The sequence below is a fragment of the Protopterus annectens genome, chromosome 3.part0 (assembly GCF_019279795.1).
Source record: "Protopterus annectens isolate FY-2018-M chromosome 3.part0, PAN1.0, whole genome shotgun sequence".
In the NCBI taxonomy this organism is placed as follows: domain Eukaryota; kingdom Metazoa; phylum Chordata; order Ceratodontiformes; family Protopteridae; genus Protopterus; species Protopterus annectens.
Window position 1 is genome coordinate 166,129,785 of NC_056731.1, and position 16,948 is coordinate 166,146,732.

The following is a 16,948-nucleotide window of genomic DNA, read 5'->3' on the forward strand; positions in this document are numbered from 1 at the left end:
GAGACTGGATTAGCAGTTCACAAGGAAAACATAAGAAGACATATGTATGGCTCCAAAGTATGCAACAAAGTCTAGAAGATTTAGGATTTTTGCTTGGAAGTATATACATAGATATTTTTATACTCCAAGCAGGCTCCAAAGAAGTTTTTCTCAGATAGATGGCAAATGTAGGAGGTATGGTACGGAAGAAAGAGGTAATTGAGAGGGAGCACATGTTTTGGGAGTGTAATGAGTAGGAAGACTTCAAAAAGTTCCCTACACAGTACTCTGCCGGAAATACTGGGTGAGCGATGGGTGTAACTAAGGAAATCATTTTTTGAGCTAGGATACCAGATTTGAATTGCCTAGACATAGTAAGGCTTTGCTAAGTTTAATTCTGGTGACTGCCAAAAAAGCAATTGCTAGAAAATGGAAATCAAAGTCTAAACCAACTGTATTTGAAGTACTGAATACTGTAACAGAGATTAAAGAACTGGAAGTGGGATCTTTAGAAAAGGGTAGCAGGAAGGTACATAGAAAAAAAATGGAAATTGCGGGAACGATGCATGCAGAATAATGTTTGGAGGAGGAGTGAGATCTAAGGGAAGGGAGGAATTGAGCATTTTATGTAATGTTGCTAATGTTTGTAACTAGGAACATGTTAATATTGTTTGTTTTCTTATATATAAATGTATGTAATTGTCAGCATAAGTAAATAGTAAAGACATTTTACCTCAGCTATATAAACTATTCTAGCAGTAGGCATTTTTTTCTTCTAAGTTACATATCACAGCGTTTATCAACAATCCAAAAAAAATTGTACTCACTGAACACCATTATCTATACAAACTTTGTTTCCTAACCAGCAATTTACAATCAGTATTGCCCAATTTGCTTCATAAACTTTATTTTTAATTATTGCAGATTGTGGAGAATGCAATAAGCTGATAATACATTTCAGATTTCTTTATGTTGCACATTTTTGAATGTTTTTCAACATCACTTATTACTACTTGTCCTTCAACCTCTCCTTTTTGTATTACTTCTATAATTTCTCTAAGATATAACAATATCTCCTTACTGTCTTTATTTCATATATTCCATGACTTACAACTCCTTTTATTAATGTATCAAATATCTCTTATAAATTTCTCCAAATGTTTTGAGTTTCTAATATTATGACAGGAATGAACCCTAATCCTTAATCAGTGAACAATTAGTGTTTATGAAATTAGTATTGCTTCAGTCTTTGATGATTTCCAAAAGTGCTCCTCTCAGCATTTGAAATGTACCAAGAATGGCTTCTTTCTGAAGATCATATGGAGTTGCACATTTTGGCAGCATGTTTAAGTAACCTGAAAACTCTTTTTTTATTGGTCTTGTTGCTCCTACTATGTTTTGAATTCTCTGGGTGTCTATATCAAATATTGCTGTAGTTTCTGCATGGATTTCCTGCAATGTTTTATGATTTTGTGTATCTTAGTACACATAGCTATTTCACTGAATAACGATACTTTTGATCTTTATTCTTTGACTACTATATCTGGATTTCTTGCCTTTACTTTCTTAACTATACCATGTGATTAATATTTCTTAACTTTCAGTAATTTTTTGTAGTTCATTTTTCCAATACTTCCCACCTGTATTTGTATTCTGTAGTGCTTACACAATCCCCAGTGCAACAGTCTTGCCACATTGTTGTGCTCTTCCGTATACAGGTACTCAGCCATGCATAACTTTCTCAACTAGGCATCAATCTGTATGTTACAGATGGGTCGCAAACAGGCTCACTGATAGAACCCACCTAGTCAAAATAGGGGAAGCCACCTCAAACAGTAGACCCGTAACAAGCAGCGTACCCAAGGGTTCGGTTTTGGGGCCTCTGTTATTTGGGATACACTTTTCTGAGGTGCAGGCCAAAACCAGTGGGATATGGCTGACCAAGTTTGCAGATGACTGCAAGCTGGGCACTGTCATCAATTCACCTAGTGATGTGGACATCCTCTAAGAGCATCTCACCCAGACAAATGACTGGTGCCAGAAACATGGCCTCAAGCTGAATACTAAAAAATGCATCATCATCCCCTTTGGGGAGAGATGTCCCCACAAATTATTACACTAATAACAATGTCCTAAGCATGCAATCACTCGTGAGGGATTTGGGAACCCAGGTTGATAGCAACCTGACTTTTGATCACCATGTTGCTTCTGTTGTACGGAAAGCCTTCTACATGGCCCACCTCATAAGTAAGGTTATCTCATCCAGGGACAGGAGGTCATAACAACCCTTTATAAAGCCCATTATTGAGTACAATGCCCCTTTCAGCATGTACTTTGCAAAGCACATGGAGCAGCTGGAGAGACCACAGAGGTTCCTCACCAGGAGAATCTAGGACCTCAAACATCTACATACAGAGATAGGCTAAAAGCCCTATCCCTCTACTCAGTTTCATACAGACTCCTCAGAGGTGACTTCTGTCTGGCATATAAGGTAATTTCAGGCCCAGCCTTGATGGGACTGCTGCTTATCCGCAAGCCAAGCTCCACTCGGGTAACCCACATTGCGGCCTCAGTCTGGTCTGTGACATCAACAGGACTTGTTGGCAGGACAGATTTGTGTCCCAGAGACTCCCCCATCTGTGGAATAGACTCCACCTCCACGTCAAGCAGAGTACCTCTTTACCTCTTTTTAAGTGCAATCTGGATAACTGGATGGGAAATAGAAAATACACCCCTTGGATTCCACCCCTGTCCCTGCTGGACAGGGTCATCAGGTGCTGACTTGTCTAAACATGGGCTAAACTCTTGACTAGGGTTATAAGGGCATCAGGGTCAATAGCCTAGTAACTTCCTGTGATCCTATGATCACAACCAGAAACAAGATGTGCCACTGTTTCTAGTTCTATATTTCAGAATCTGATTTGTCTATATTTCCCACCATTTCTATAGCCTTTGTAAACCAACGTATATGTAAACCTCTGTGTGGAACTGTTGATTACTACCTTTCATCTCTTGTTTTAAATTCACCTCCTTAACCATTCATTATTTCAAATCCTCAATAAAATGTAGTTGTTCAAGGAATTTTCCACACCTTTCATTATAACTGTGCACTTTTCAGTTTTTGTTTCTTTTCTTCTGGTCCAGTTCTTAATACTCTTTTTTTTTTGCACTTTCTGTTGCCACTTGATTTCATTCTACTTCTTGATTTCCATTTCCACTCCATGCTGAAATGTTTCTGCTAAACCAAGCAAATATGTTACCTTAGATTTGTTTTCTTCATAGATTAGAATTTTAATTTTGTTTGGCTCTGGTACTGTCAAATACCCATGTAATCTCACAAATGCAGACCTATACATATAGTCAGTTTTGATGCGGTCTGTACCTCCTTCAGACCAATGGATATATATATATATATATATATATATATATATATATATATATATATATATATATATACACTCTTGCTACATACTGTTTTGTATACATTACTTGGTAGGCATGAAATATTTTTTCTTTTTTTTTGTCAAATGGATCAATGTTTAGTGGGGCCTGTGACTCACCCCAAGTTGTAGGTTAAAAAATAAAGAGCAAGTTGATGTATAAGTTGAACTTCATTCTTAGATGTCAAGACAGTTTTCAATATGATCTTTAGTCTTCTGAGGTATTGCTTACTTAGCTTTGCTCTTACTTGTTCATATTTTACTGCTGACTTTTCATCTATTCCTTTATATTACAGTCCTGTTGTGCAAGGATATTAATATATCAAACCAGAAGCTAGATATGTGGACCTGAGTTTTCCATTTAGAAGCCTTTCTTGATTTTGTCTTAATTTCTGTAAATGCTATTTTATTCGACTGCGTATCCTCTACATTAGCACTTCTTACTGTTTATTTAGCATCTTTCAGCAGTTGTCACAGAGGGTTAAGTCTGTGAGCTGTTGTTACTGTGGTGCAGGGTTTGATTCCCTCAGTCTTCATTTGCCTACTATGAGACTTTGAGCAAGTCACTTGACCAGAGATTGCTTTTGGTTCACCCCTGAAAAGGGACTGTGTGTCCAGTGGTACTTGTCATTATTATTATTATTATCATTATTATTATATTTATATTATTATAATTATTATTATTATTAATAATTATATGTTCAACAGGATCTTCATAAATACTTATGTCCTGATTTCTTCTTTTTTAGTTGGTTTTGCTACTATTGTTTTTCCAGTTCTGTATAAAATGTCTTTATTTTTTTTTTGTCTACCTTCTATGTTTTTTATAATGAGTTTAGTTTAGGAAATGGTAAAGATAAATCCTGATTTGTTTTGATTTTGTGTGTTGCTTTTATCACATTTATCTTTTTTAGAATTGTTGATGATAAATTTTCTATTCTACATTCTTCTGTTAATGTTACTTCTTACCTTAGTAGCTTTATGTTTTTTAAATTAATGCTTCCATGTTGGCAATCTGCTTTTTCATTCCTTTCCTTTATTACTCTGAATTTTTGAAGTAGTAATGTATATTATTAGCTTAGATGCAGAGTAGCATGGTTTATTTATTTCTGTTATATCATATGAATTTCTCTTAATTGTCTGAGAGAAGAAACCAGATAAAAAAGACATGGATAAAACCTACACAGAGACAAGGAGATTGTGCAGACTCCACACATAAAGAATCACAATCAAAACCTTGACCAGAGAAGTAAGCACTGTTAAAGAGTAACATTACTTGCTGTTTCACACGTCCTACCCAGACTGCCACAGAGAGCAACGTATTCTTTTCAATGCTGATATTTGACTGTGATGAAAAGTGAAAAAAATGATGGCCAATGCGCAACTTTTAGATGCAGTGTCATGCCTTCCCCAGACACATCTACTCATTTTCATCACAGACAACCCCTTACCCAAATGCAGTCTATTGACTATGCACATCATTGATATTTGATTGTTCATAGGTTCATAGGTGTGTAGTAGGCTAATATCCCTGGAGCCTTTACAAGCCTAGCCCATAGGATTATCCTGGCATCATGCTACCCAACCTTAGTTCCTAGTGCATCTGTTGAGTAGAGCCACTGGAGTGATCCCCGGGGTGAATTTTCTATTTCCTGTCCACTCATCAAGATTTCTCTTGAAGAGGGCCAGTGAGGTGCTCTGCTTGACATGTATGGGAAGTCTATTCCATAGCATGGGCAGTCTCTGGGTTATGAACCTGTCCCTCCAGCGTGTTCTGTTGATTGTTGTAATGAGGTTGAGGTCTCTGGAGCATGTGGTGTGGGGGGATTGGGATTTCTTTAGATGTAGTATTTCTAACAGTGCTGAGTCAGACATGGCTTTGTCTGTCAAGCAGAGATCGCCTCTAAGTAGGCGATATGAGACAGAGAATAGTTGGAGTTTTTTGAGTCTGTCCATATAGGACAAGTGTTTAAGGCCTAGGATCCTCTTTGCGAGGTACTTTTGCAGCCTCTCCAGTTGTTGCAGGTGTCTAGTGAGGTACGTGCCAAATGGGGCATTGTACTTGCTTGTTAAACAATAGCCACAGTAAAGTGTTCTATCTGATTCCACATAGATATACACTACTTCTATAAAGCCAGAATAATAATTGCTTAAGTAAAACAAATGACAACAGTGTCAATCACGTTTATCTACAGACAGCCCGGGTACATAGTAATTAAAGCCAAATGTATTGATTGTGTGTACCTCAGGTATCAGATTGTAATAAATAAAACTAATAACAATTGGTAATTGGCCACAGTAATTTATTTAACCCCACTACACACACACACACACACACACACACACACACACACACACACACACACACACACACACACGTGATACATACATATGTACACACTGATGTGACCGTTAATAACAGTCACATGTATGAGTGCGTCTGTACACCTCAGATGTTTTTATTATCAAATGGATTAATAAATGCATAAATAACTGCCACACAGAAATTTATTTTCTCTTCTCACTACTGTCAGAATACAGTTTGCAACCCCGTAATGCCTCTCAGCATCACAGTTCAATAATCAAGATGAAAACTAAAATGAAAACATGGAATAAGGAACAAATTCTGGGACAGCTATTGTTATTTAATTTGAAGGTTGCCAGAAGCACAGAGTTTGCATTATCAGACTTTTTCTGAAAGCTACTAAGTCTGAAATGCAAATGTCTGTCATTATTTAGCAACTGCAGTTCTCTGATTTGCCAGAAAACCACAATTTTTATAAGAAGCAGACCAAAATATGAGACAAAATGAGGAACATTTGAGTGTTTCTATATCCCACATATATCTACACACACACACACACACACACACACACACACACACACACACACACACACACACACACACACACATAAATATATTTATCTTGTTACACGCTGGCAGTGGCAGACATAGTGCTTGAAAAAATATACTTAAAAGAAAAAAAAAACTTGGTCCCACCCTCATGTTTCTGCAGCCATGTGTTAATTCCTTCTTTCACTTTCAGTCTCAGACTGCCTCAGTCATTTAAGGCAGCCTAAGCCAATAGGTAAGGGTGTTTATCATCAGATCACTGTTGCAGTAGTGTAAGCTATATGGGACATATCCTGCCAAGGAAAGGATGGCCGGCCTACTTCTAAAGCTTTAAGGTACCTTCCACGCACCTTAATCTGTATACAGCTTGAGGAGAGTAATATAAAGTCATTGGTTAGTGTGTTAAACCTTCAGAACATTCTTGATATCAAAATGTGGTATTTCCTGCAGGCTTCAAGTTGTTGATAGTGCAAGTAAGAACTACTCTTGTCAGCACTGCAGGAGGGACTTTGTTCCTTTAATTTGCTACTCTGAGGAGCTTGTTTCCCAAGTTAAGGAGCATTCTTCATGGTGTTCTTTTTCTGTGTGGTTTATAGGAAAATTTACATAAATTTAGGCATTTTTGTGTCATATTGGGCAGACAAATAGTATAGGCTGGTAACTGTGGGAACAATACATACAAAGGAGTAATGAGGTTTAAAAGAAGGCAGGACTTCAATGTAATGTTTAACTGAAATGATTGGGTAGATGATAAGTGATATATAATGTTTGCAACTGAGAGTGTGTCAGTATGGTTTGTGATGTAAAATGCTTGCAACTAGGATTGTGTCAGTCTGGTTTGTTTTCATTTATACAAATGTATGACTGATTATGTTGTAAGTAATGCTTTATTAAATATGTTTCTTGTTTAAAAAAGGATCAGGAATTGAATAATTTATGTAATGTTGCTTAGGTTATATGATATACAGCAATATATGTGAAGCATAATATTTGTTAATTTTAACTTGTTAATACAGTTTGATTACTTTTTATAAATGTAAATGTGCCTGTGTCACAAGTGATAATTTAATTAAGGTGTTTAAAAAAGGATAGGCTGGTGTTTTCTGAGGGTTTATTTAAATCCTTTCAGTTTTTATATTCTGAGTCTTCATTTCTTTTAAGAAAGAAAAGATTTTATTTTCTCTCAGATTCTGATTCTCAGTGTAAGTGACAGGAGTTAGACGTAGACTGTGTTCCTCAAGTTCCTACTTCTCAAAATGGGAAATCATTTTCTTCAGTTTCCCTACCTTAAGAGTTGTCTTGTTCTGATACTATAGCTAGAGTGAAGGAGTTTTTTTTCCAGTGGAAATAAAATGTAATATCAGAGTCCCAGAAAAGTTATTATGATTTGCTGCTGGGGGATTTGATGCTGGGTGCCATCTGCCCCAAGAAAGTCAGGTAAACTGTATAAGGTTCCCTAAAATCACACATTTCTTTTTTTCAAACCCTACATTGGACCCTGGAATGATTTCTCTGTCAAAACCATCTTTTTCCAAGCACCTTACGGCAGTTAACCCCATTTCTTCTGGCAAATATAGGAAAGTTTTTGATAGATTTTGGAAGAACGTTTATACTTATTTCACCTTTGTTTCCAGAATAATCGTCAAGCTTACATGTCTAAGTTTCTGCTGGCTTCCTTTGACAGTATGAGAAATTTAATTGCTGACCTCCCTTCTTCAGAGACTGAATCATCTCTGAATTCATTATTTTCTGTGTCTCAGGTAACCAAGCACACTCTAAAATGTTTTCATGACACTAATGATGCTGTTTCTGTAGCAGCTGACACTGGTTCAGTGATGAGATTTGCTTTCTACAGTCTCAAAATTTCCCAGAGTTGATCTCCTGAATCTCCTGAATACTTTCTTGGATAAAAAGGTAGAATTGCTGAGGCCCTAAATAAAATGATGAAGGTGGAAAGTTAATTCAGGAGGTTACCCACATTTTTCAAAACTCCATGCCAAAGTACAATATAAATGTTCCTTCCAGCTCAACTTCCTTTTATAGGAAACAGAAGGAATAATTCCAGCAACGAACAGGCAAACACATTTTTAGAAAACAATGGCTGGTAGGTTCAAAAAAAGAAGGGAAATCCTTAAAGAAAACAAGAATAATTTAAAGACTGACTGACTACATGGCCTATCATTTTCCTCCTGCTCACCCTGGCATTCCAGTAAAACTTTCACAAATCATATGTCTTCATGTCCCTCTGTGATATCAGATAACTTCAGTCATCTGGGTCCTGAGAATCATTCAAAAAGGCAACAACTGTCAGTGGGATTTCCTTACACATTTTATGGAATTCCTCTGTATCTGTGAAATCAAACATCCCTGTTTACTCCTGTCTTAGATCAAATGCTATCTCAGTGGGTGATAGAACCTACTCCCCAGATCAAATATAGAAAAGTTTTAATCAATAATCTTTTTAGTGAGAAAAAAAGAAAGAACCTACAGACCTATCCTAGATGTTTATTTTCTAATTCTTCACACCAAAATCCGAAAAATTCAAATGGTTCTCACTATAATCATGTTACCTCTCATTCCTTCTCAAAGTTTCCTAGTTACTGTGAATTTAAAAGATATTCAGATTCCAATTCTCAAAGATTTCAGATGCTTTCTACATTTTGTTTTATGTCTGGTTTACATTTTCAATTTCAATTCTCTGCTTTACCCTTTGTATTGTCAACAGCACAAAAAGTATTTGCAAAGTACCTGGCTCCTGTAATAACCCGTTGCAATTTACAGGGCATTCAGATTTTTCTATATTTTGGAGACTAGTTTTTGCAGATTCTTAGCCAAACTGTCAAGAATCTCTAGCTTGGGTAAAACAACTTTTTCTTACTCTGGGATTTCAGGTGAACAGAGATAAATCTTTCCTTATTCTCTTTCATACGATAGTGTTTCTGGAATGTCTCCTGGATACACAACTTATGATAGCTTTGCTTCCTTAGGAAAAAGTGCAATATTACAAGGAACATTTTCTGATACTTTGCAGTCAGACCTTTGCATCTGCCAGTGAATATCTCAGGATTATAGAAATGATGGCCTCAACATTTCTCATGATTCCTTTGTCCAGATATCACATGAGAAAAATTCAGTGGTTCATCAGTTCAGCCTGGGAGCTAGCAACTCAGTACAATCTAACTGTCCAGGCTACTTACATTCTGTCAGAGCATAATGTTATAACAGACAAGTTGAGTAGGACCAAGGCAGACCCTGACAAATAGAAGCTGTACCCAGGCAGCTTTCAAGAATTGATGCAACTATGGGGAATCCCTCAAGTTGTTTGCCTCCATCACCAAAACGACAGAACCAGGAACCAAAACATGAACAAAAACAAGCAGAGAAATTACAAAGGCAACCAACAAGCCAAGATTTTAAACTATTTGTTCACCAGATTAAGTGCTTTCATCTGTTTATAACTCAGACTTTACCAGAATCCGGATTCTGATGAAGTCTGAGTTATAAACCAACAAAAGCGCTTAATTTGGTGAATAAATAGATTAAAATCTTGGCTTGTTGGTTGCCTTTGTAATTTCTCGGCTTGTTTTTTTTCGTGTTTTGTTTGCCTCCATTCAGACCAGAAAGTTAAAGAAATTTTGCTTCAGGACTCCTTACTCAAAGACCAGTAAAACATATGGAGAGATGATAAGTCATCAAGCAAAGGAGCGTAGTACTGCTGGAGTTGAAATCATCCTTAAGTCTTGATGAGTACCTTCACGAGGTGGACCTTGTTTTTCACAAAAGCTCCCCAAGATGATACTGGTATATGGACTGTATTTTATATAGCATAAATCATGGATAGAAGTAGGTTAAAAAATAAAAAAAGATAGCTGGGAGCATAAGACCCAAGATAAAAAAGTGCCTAATCCTGTTAGGAGCACTGGTGCCAGGACTGGAAAAAATGACAGTATAGAATCCTCAAGACACGAAAACATTCCTACAATGGGGCTAGGCCAGGCCCAGAGGGAGGATGCACCCTTCCCCATTGTAGAAGGAAGTAGCAGTCTACAAAAATCACAAACAATGATAGGCCAAATAAGTGCCATAAAGGCAACAGAGTGGACTACTGAGGATAAGAAATAAATTATGTATTGTTACTATTATGCAAGAAGCCCAGAATTTCCAAACAGAAGATATACAAAAATATTAAGAGAGAAATTAGATGAAAGAAAAATACTTCCACAAGAAAAACTGTCAGAAGCTTCAAAACAATTGTGTTCATTAATACAACAGATTTATGAAAAACATTTTGTTGACCAAGAAACCTTGGGCCATTTGGAAAAAGAAGTGACTGAGGAAGTCTGAAGGTATAAAAAACAAAACATAGAGAGTATTAAAAGGTGTAAAAAAGAAATATGGACATGGAAAGAGACAGATATCTGATATGGTGCAATATTTATGCAAAGGAAAAAGCTAAATTAATCAACACAAAAAAGGCAGTCCCAAAGATATTTGAAGAGAAATATAGGCAAAGGCATCCAGATATTGAAAAAGTCACAATAAAAAAAATAAGATCACAAAGAGGGAACATACAACATTAGTAAAGTAGAAGATAAAAATAGAGGAGTTAGTGCAGAAAGTCTAACACAGGTTACATCACAGCATGATGGAATAATGAGTCACAAAAGTAAGGAGAAACGATGAGCAGGAGACATCTGAAGAAGAAATCTGGACATGGGAAAGAAAAAGAGATTTAATATGGTGCAGTATTTATGCAAAGGAGAAAGCAAACCTAATCAATATGAAAAGAGCCACACCAAAGATATTTGAAGAGAAATAAAGGCAAGAGCATCCAGACATGAACAATTTTACAACGTAAAAAATAAGAAAACAAAGAGGAAAAGTAGAAAAGAGGGTTAGTAATGAAGACGTTAAAGAAACAGAAATGAAACTGAGGTTATGAATTACCTGCAAAGTGAAGGATTTAGTGTAGAAAATCTAACTCAGATAACATCACAGCAAGATTGAGCAATGGATCTCCAAATTAAGGAGAAACCAGTGGAGTGGGAACCATCTGATAAGTTGCCAAATGAAAATACTTTGGGACCTTTCATAGGAAATCAGTACAAACATGTAGTTGGAGTTGCACAGCAGGAGAAGGAACAGGAAACTCTGACACAGTCAATGTTATGGAGTGATAGGCCTGTGAGCTCCCATATAAAAGAGCAACAGATGGCACAGGATGAAACTGAAGAGAATGTGGCACAGGAAGATGCTCTAAAATGTCCACAGGAAATGGAAACAAAGAATGTGCACTCAATGTAGAAGAAAATGATCTAAGAGAAGAGTTGATTGATTTAATAGAAATGCACAGGCATATTAAGACCAATGAAAGAACTAGACTATAGAAAGTCAATAAAACTAAAAAAAGTTAGGTGTTTAATAAAACAAATGAACACAGTAATTAGGACTATCCATAGAGACTCATGTGATATAACAGAAGTAAATCGGATATATTACTGTGCAACTAAATCAATAACAGATAAAGTCTTACCACAAAAACACAAGGTAGTAAGGGAAAGGAAGGAGAAAATCAAATGCCATCATGGAAGTATCGAATACAGAAAATTATAAAGCAATTAAGATAAGAATTGTCACTGTTGGAAGAGTATAGAAGAGGGAACAGATCAACAAAAAATACTCAGAAAGATAGACGTGATAAAAGCAATGTGTTCTATTAGAACAAATCAGGATCTGTTGTGCACTCTTGCAAATAATAAACTAAAAATATCAGTACAGGCAGAAAAACTTAGAAGATATGCAGATAAATATAATGGAAAAGTGCAAAATAAGCAATTTACCGATGACCCAAAATTACAGAGAACTGGGAAACAAGGCAAAAGGAATCGAAACACCCCTCAGAAAAAAAAATAGATACATTTTGGAGAAATATCTATGGAGATTCTGTGGAATATAACAAAGATGCTAAATGGACAGAAGCAAAAAAAAGAATAAGTTCAAATGTACAGCATATGAAATAAGATGAAGTAACAGCCAGAGAGATAGAAATAGCTAAGAAAAGGCTCTAATTGAAAACCCCAGGCCCAGATGCAGTACCTAGCTTCTGACTAAAAGTATTAGCATCTTTACATAAGATTTAGCCATGAGTAAGAACTATTTATATGTGCATCCTGACCAGACACCAGATTGGTTAACAATAAGAAAACAATACTCCTACATAAGAGTGAACCTGCAAGCTATCCTAAACACTATAGACCATTAACTAGCCTTCTGGTGACGTATAAACTACACACTGGAATTGATGCCAACAGAGTTTATAGTCATTTAAAGAAAACTCAATCATGGCAATAGAACAAAAATGTAATAAAAGAAAGTCATATGGAACAAAGGATCATTTGTTGTTAAATAAAGTCATAGTGGAAAAGTATAAAAAGGGGAAGAATCTAGGTATGGCATGGATAGACTATAAAAAAGCATTTGCTATTATCCAACATTCATGGATAAAAGGGTGCTTAAAAATGTATACGATACACGCTATACTGATTGATTACATTACAGTGACCATGAACCAATGGCAAACCACTTTGCAGTTAAGCCATGATAAAGGACAAATTATTATTCCAGGGATAAAAATTCAAAGGGGGATATTCCAGGGTGACTCTTTGTCACCGCTGCTCTTGCCCTTAACCCATTAAGTTGTCTACTTAACAGATTAAGTCATGGCTACATTTTGACTCCCAGAAAACAACAAAGTGTAAAGACTTCTCATCTTCTTTTTGTAGATGATTTAAAACTGTATAGTTCCTCAAATGAGGAATTGAAAGCACAACTACAAGTGGTCAGATTTTTTCAGATGGCATAAGAATGTCATTTGGTCTTGATAAATGTGCAAAGCAACCAGTAAAGCAGGAAAGCTGCAGCACCAAGTAAACATCAGTTTGGGGCAGGTATGTGATATAAAAGAACTTGAGCAAGAGGGAGTGTATAAATATTTGGGAATTGATAAAGGATCAACAATAAAACATGAACAAATGTGAATAAAACTTAGTAAGGAATATTTAGAAGACTTTTAAATCAATACTGAAAACAGCATTGACATCTAGGAACAAAGTCCAAGCTATAAACCAATTTGCTCTTCCTATCCTAACTTAGAGTTTTGGAGTGACTGCCTGACCCCAAAACATGTTGGATAGGTTGGACAGGAAAACAATAAGGATGCTTCATGCTCATTAAATGATTTATAAAAATATTCCCCGTTCTGAAGGAGGTATGGTTCTCCTTGAAATTGATTACATGTATAGATCTGCAATCGTGGGACTATATATATATATATATATATATATATATACATATATATATATATATATATATACATATATATATATATATATTTATATATATATATATATATATATATATATATATATATACATATATATATATATATATATATATATATGTATATATATATCTGCTGATCTCACAAGACCCAAATGTAGTGAAAGTTGTGAAACATGACAAGAATAAGTCTAAGATGAATTCCCTGCTTAGTTTAGCAGAAGTATATCGGCATAAAGCAGGAATGGAAATCAAACAAGAAGTAGATGAAAATCAGGCAGCAAATAAATGTGCCAAAAAACAAAAGAAAGAATATAAGGTGAAGGATATGATGAGAATGCAAGAAATGTGGAAAATGCATATAGTTGCAAGTATAGAAAACTCTTGGAATAACCTCATGTTGATCAGGATCGAATGCAGGAATGGTTAAAGAGAGGTGAATTTAAACCAAAAGACCAAATGTTAATATTGGCGACCCAAGATAGTAGACTATGTACATGTTGGTTTACAAAGTCCATTGAACATGTGGGAGAAACAGACTAATGTAGGTTTTGTAAAACAGAATTGGAGATAGTCGCACATCTTGTTGCTGGCTGTGATATACTAATGGCAGAAGGACTATATAGTGAAAGGCATAATAATGTGGCAAGACTGTTGCATGTGGGATTGTGCAAACATTATAATACTGAAGTAGCTGAAAAACATTGGAAACATGAGCCACAAAGCATTATAGAAAATGATGGTTTATATTACATGGGATCATTCATTACCAACAGTTCAAAAAATAGATGCAAAGAAACCATATATAGCAGTCCATGAAAAGAAGACAAAAGTAGCATTGATCATTGAAATTGTTACACCTGGTGACTACAGTGTCTTATGTAGACAGAGACACACAAAGTCATAAAATACCAGGATTTGCATGCAGAAATGAGGGCAATGTGGAAGAAAGATACCCAGACAGTTCCAGTAGTAGTAGTAGGAGCAATGTGTCTTATAAAAAAGAATTTACAATCGTATTTAAATATGTCACCATTACATGTAACTCTGTACAAATTGCAGAATGATTCATTACTGGGCACATTGCAGATGTTGCAAAGAGCACTTCTGGCTAACATCAAAGATTGAAACCTCACTAATTTCATGAACTTTAATCATACTTTGACGAAGGAATTGGGTCCATTCTCATCATGGTATTAGAAACCCAAAAGACAAAAAAAAAAACTGGAAGACAGATGCCTTTTCATTCCCATGGAAAGGGGTGTTCCCATAATGCATTTCAAACATTTCCTGTGATAGCCAGGGTTTTCTAAAGATTCAGAGGGACTCTCCAGAGATGATGCTGGTAAATCCCTTTTGACCCAGGCAACAGTTTCTCTCTTCTTCTCAAATTGGCTAAGGGCAATTACCACAAACTTAGTCACAGGATAGACTTACTCACACAGGACATAGGTTGTTTGATATACTGCTAACATCTTTAACTTACTGCCAGGATGATATAATTTTAATTCCTTTTAGGCACTGGTTTTCTGAGGACATGCAGCAGGTATTAAGACTAAAAAACTTCTACTAGAAATCGCTAAGTGGAAAATGTATTCCATTTGAAGCCAAAGCAAGAATCAGATCCTTTTAATGGTCAGGCACCTTTGCTTCGAAAGGAATTTATGTGAGTTATTATCCTCTGGCCTTTCATACTCTTCTATCAAGATCACCTCTTGGCCATCTTGGATTGTCTGCCCATAGGTCCCTTCTTTTCTACCCTGGAGAATAGTCCTAGCAAAGCCTGCTCTGGACCTAGAGAAAGAGTATAGTTTTTATTAGGTCCTGAATAGAAAATGCTCCACATTCCCATGCATTTTTAAGCAATGTCATACTGTCAGACATACAAATTCTGAAACTCATAATAAACACTCAAGTGAGGATGGAGTGAGGATGGAGCCTCAGTAGTTCTCATAGTCTTAAAAACACAGAATGTGAAGGTCTTCTGCCCCTGTAGATTATAGAGATTGGCACTCATATGGCAACCTCATTACAAGATTTAACAGGCACCCTCCAAATTCTGCAATCTAATGTCTATCATTGTTTCAGGTCAAATGTAGCAAGGAAAGGGGTCTGCATTTTCATACTTAACCCCTTCATTGTCAGAGTGCTAGCCAACCTAAATGAAGAAATAAAAATTACATTTGTTAACATAAGTGGAATTGGATTTCCACAGCTAGGTTGTTACCATACACATATGCCCCAGTACAAACATAATAAATTCCTAAATAAACATATATTAAAATATACAGGTCTAGGTCTAGTATACTACTAACCCAGATAAATACACCACCATTAATGGGTATGCACAATATTTTGTGGCTTTTATTAATCATCTTGAGTAATTGTATAAAATACCACTGAGGCAGTAATAGTTTAGCTGTTATTCTAATTAACACTGCCACCATCTTTTTCACCACCACTGTTATTCGGACCCTTGTGATATCTGACAATGATAGTCCCCTGCTCTCCACTAATACAAAGATAAGCCTTGTACACAACATCTCAATATGTTATGTTTTCTTCAGTAGCAAATATACCAACATCCTTGCCATCATAAATTGGAATCTGAGCTTCAGCCCTTTTAAAATGTCTGCAGCTGAAAGTTTCAATATTGTGTAGTGCATGCAGTGTACAATGTATAAATCTCATCCAAGGTTGAATACTGAATAACTCCTACAACTTCCTTAGCCATATTAATTACATAAATACTTGACTTTATTCATCTTCATACGCTAACCTTTCTATGTAAATTATCTCACCAGTTACTTGACTATCCTGCAACTTATAACAATCATCAACTGAGTCGTTTAAAAAGGGGTCTACTTCTAAATCTCAAAGTTTCAAAATGTTGAATTTCTTATAGTTGAGACCATACGATCAAAGTTTTGAAACTTTGAAATGTAAATACAAGTAGACGCCCTCTTATCCGGTCTTGCTAGGACCGGACCTTAGGCTGAATAAATGAATGGCTGGTTGATCAGAAAAAGCATACAAAATAGCATTTATAGGTTATAAATCCACTACAGTAACAGGATTTGTGTTAGTTTACATTTTTCTAATGAATATGAAGTCTAAAACTCAAATGTCTGTCATTATTTAGCCCAGAGGAGGTGGAAGTGTTGTTCTTCACTACTGTCTTTTGCTAGGGCTACAGCAGAAATTTGGTAGCTGGTTAAACAGGATGCCAGTTAAAGAGAAGCTGGATAAGAGGGAGTCTACTGTAAATAAAAAAATAAAAACAAAAAAATCTTTTTTTTTCCCATTTCTGCAGGGAGGCAAGCCCTCCTGCACCCCC

The 16,948-nt window shown here is 36.0% G+C and overlaps 1 protein-coding gene across 1 annotated transcript in view; it reads right to left on the reverse strand.

Moving 5' to 3' along the window:
• Nucleotides 1-16,948, reverse strand: part of LOC122796295 — a gene marked incomplete in the record, with an annotated part of 1,783,369 nt that overhangs the window by 1,765,657 nt on the left and 764 nt on the right.